Consider the following 2605-nt stretch of genomic DNA (forward strand, 5'->3'; position numbering starts at 1 on the left):
TAAAGAGCTGACTCTGGGTCAGTAGCTTCAGAGAGAGAGTAGATCTCATCAGCAGAAACTCAGCTAAATGCTGCCGTGATGAAACTCCACATCATGTTCCAAACCACATCAAGGATTCTCTCTGAAACAGGATGGAGCTCAAACTCTCTCTCTCTCTCAGGTTTACCACAAGGTGACTTCCTTTTGATTTCCTGCTTCTTCACACAGACTCTCTCCAGTACAGGTTAGCTCTGAGTGTTAGCATGCTAATGTAAACACAGACCATATTACTTCCAGAACACGTCTCATTGTTTCTGACAGCAACGTTTCTGATTGGCCCTTGGGGTTAAAGCCCGCCCACATTTTAGTAATGTGGTCATGACGCAGCAAATCTGGATCAGCTCCGTTGTTCCCCCGTTTTTAGAGATGTGGGTACGGAGGAAAAGAGAGAGGGGTTTATTTCCTGACACTTTGAGAGTCTCCTGACACACCAGGGATACACCGGGGACACACCGGGGACACATGGTGATGTAGAGAAGACATCACTTTGAGAGTCTCCTGTGACACACCGGGGGGACACCGGAGACACACCGGGGACACACGGTGATGTAGAGAAGACATAACTTAGTGAGTCTCCTGACACACCGGGGACACACGGTGATGTAGAGAAGACATAACTTAGTGAGTCTCCTGACACACCAGGGACACATGGTGATGTAGAAAAGACATCACAAAGTGCATTTTGTATGATAGGACACCTTTAATTAAACACCAACAGAAGTTCAGTATCCGTCCCGCTTCAGATCACTCACCAGGATCTCCTCTTGAGCTTCAGGGCGTTTCTTCTTCGACTTCTTCTTGTCTGAGTCTGAATATTTCTTGAAGACTTCATTGAATCGTTCCCGGGTCTTCGCCCGGTCTTTGCTCTCACCTGGAGATAAATGAGATGACACCATTATGAATGGAAGAAATGGCCATTGGGTGTAATAATCTAGTACTAGTATTGTAAAATATCTGGTTCTTAAAATGGCATTTTTGGTACTTTTTTTAAATGCTAACACTTTTTTACTTTTACTGAAGTCAAGCTTTGAATGCAGGACTTTTACTTGTATTATTTGTACAATGTAGTATGGCTACTTTTACTTACTATTACTAGTAAATAATCTGGGTACTTCTTCAACCTTTTGGTGCACTTCAGTATTAAAGTCACTACTTTTAGCTAAATTAACTTATTTTGACTATCTTGTGTTTACTGACCTGCAGGCATCTTCAGTGTCTGTGAACCCTCTCATCCTCAGAGCAGCAGGGAAGAGTTCATCCTGTTAACTCAACACAGAGAGCCTCCTGTTAGCTGTAAGTAGCACATTTAGTTCAGTATTTAGTTTAAAAACAGTGGAACAAACCTACATTTAGTTCGTACTCTATCTGCTAAGCTAAGGCTAAAATAACATAAAGTAAAACAACATTATTAGAAGCTAACCGCTATGTTAGCATGCTAGGTGCTAACATTAGCTCGTTGTTTGTATCTTCCTCAGTTCTTCACATCGCCGTGGAGCTTCTTCAACCAACAGTTAGACCTCAGAATGAAGCGGATATAACACACGTGTATATTTATAAAGCTGTATATGAGCTGGTTTAAAGTATTCATGAGTTTTGTATATGTTTCTACCTGCTGAGATTGAGCTTCACTAAAGACGCTACGGCCGTTTCCAAGCCAACCAAAAGCGGTAGAGGGCGGGGCTTACAGACAACAACAAGTCACGTTACGTCGGGCACGTTACGTTGTTCACATTACGTCACTTCATGTCACATATATTCCTTTAGAATTACATTAAAATAACTAAAAACAGGACAAACGAGACACCTGTGGATGAGGACAGATTAATAAATCCTTAAGGTGTGGAATTCATGCAGATATTGGGTTTGGAAGAAAGTTACGTTTTCTGCACATTTGTTACTTAAAAGTACAACTATACGGCACCAAAATGAATCATGTATATGTATTCTATTTAAGATATATATATATATATATGTTTTAACTCAGTAAATGTACCTGTGTTCCCCTGTGTTGTTGTACTCTTAAAGGAGAACCCCCCCCCCCCCATGTTCTTTGGATTTCAATGCGAGTTTAAATAATATATAATATATATTAAATTAATCAAAGAAAACTATAACACTGTCAATGTGTATAACAAAATGATATGATGAATGATTTAATATTGACCTATTTATTTACACCTCTATATTTTAAAAGGGTTGTATTTATTTATTTTGTATTAATATATATTTTATTCACTTTAGTACGTGAACTCAATTTTCACATTTTATTTGGTATTTATTAAAACAAATCTTAAACCTGTGGTCCTATGTTAACAGGCTTTCACCACACTGTTAAAACAAAGAACCAGGAACACAATAAGATATCAAAATAATAAACACCGGCACAAATGCAGCTTCCAGGCTCGTAGAGGAGAAACAGAGCTGAGGTGTGCACCTGAAGATCTCTAGTACATATTATTCTATTTATATATGCAGATAGGGTTCAGACTCCGGCCTGCTCTCCATTCCCCATTCCTGCCTCCGCACCTTCGGGGACCGTGCCTTCAGTGTCGCTGCCCCTCCCCCC

The 2605-nt window shown here is 40.0% G+C and overlaps 1 long non-coding RNA gene across 1 annotated transcript; it reads right to left on the reverse strand.

The window, feature by feature from the left end:
• Window positions 1-782: 782 nt before the first annotated feature.
• On the reverse strand, window positions 783-1711 carry LOC104957926 (uncharacterized). Its single transcript, XR_799711.1, has 3 exons — window positions 1649-1711; window positions 1237-1298; window positions 783-910 (listed from the first exon to the last, which is right to left on the reverse strand). It is a non-coding gene; the product is annotated as an uncharacterized lncRNA (long non-coding RNA).
• Between the last annotated feature and the right edge of the window lie 894 nt (window positions 1712-2605).

This window comes from Notothenia coriiceps, unplaced genomic scaffold (genome assembly GCF_000735185.1).
Source record: "Notothenia coriiceps isolate Sejong01 unplaced genomic scaffold, NC01 NC01_scaffold00028061, whole genome shotgun sequence".
Classification (NCBI taxonomy): Eukaryota; Metazoa; Chordata; class Actinopteri; order Perciformes; family Nototheniidae; genus Notothenia; species Notothenia coriiceps.